Genomic DNA, 634 nt, shown 5'->3' with positions numbered 1-634 from the left:
AAAAAAAAATGGCGAAAAAATATAGAAAGAAAAAGAAGGAGCAGTAGAAAAAGCCAATAGCCCTTAAAACCAAAAGGCATGGGTAAAAAGGATCCAAGGCTTTGAGCATCAATGGATAGGAGGGCCCAAGGAAATTAAATCCAGGCCTAAGCGGCTAAACCAAGCTGTCCCTAACCATGTGCTTGTATCATGCAGGTCCAAGTGAAAAGCTTGAGACTGAGTGGTTAAAGTCGTGATCCAAGGCAAAAGAGTGTGCTTAAGAGCTCTGGACACCACTAACTGGGGACTTTAGCAAAGCTAAGTTACAATCTGAAAAGGTTCACCCAGTTATGTGTCTGTGGCATTTGTGTATCCGGTGGTAATACTGGAAAACAAAGTGCTTAGGGCCACGGCCAAGACTCATAAGTAGCTGTGTTCAAGAATCAACATACTTAACTAGGAAAGTCAATAACACTATCCAAAATTCTAAGTTCATAGAGAAGCCAATCATTCTGAACTTCAAAGGAAAAAGTGAGATGCCAAAACTGTTCAGAAGCAAAAAGCTACAAGTCCCGCTCATTTAATTATAATTAATATTCATTGATATTTCTAAGTTTATAGTATATTCTCTTCTTTTTATCCTATTTGATTTTCA

Source organism: Arachis duranensis, chromosome 2 (genome assembly GCF_000817695.3).
Source record: "Arachis duranensis cultivar V14167 chromosome 2, aradu.V14167.gnm2.J7QH, whole genome shotgun sequence".
In the NCBI taxonomy this organism is placed as follows: domain Eukaryota; kingdom Viridiplantae; phylum Streptophyta; class Magnoliopsida; order Fabales; family Fabaceae; genus Arachis; species Arachis duranensis.
The sequence above is the reverse complement of the archived record's forward strand: the minus strand, read 5'-3'. Positions refer to the sequence as shown.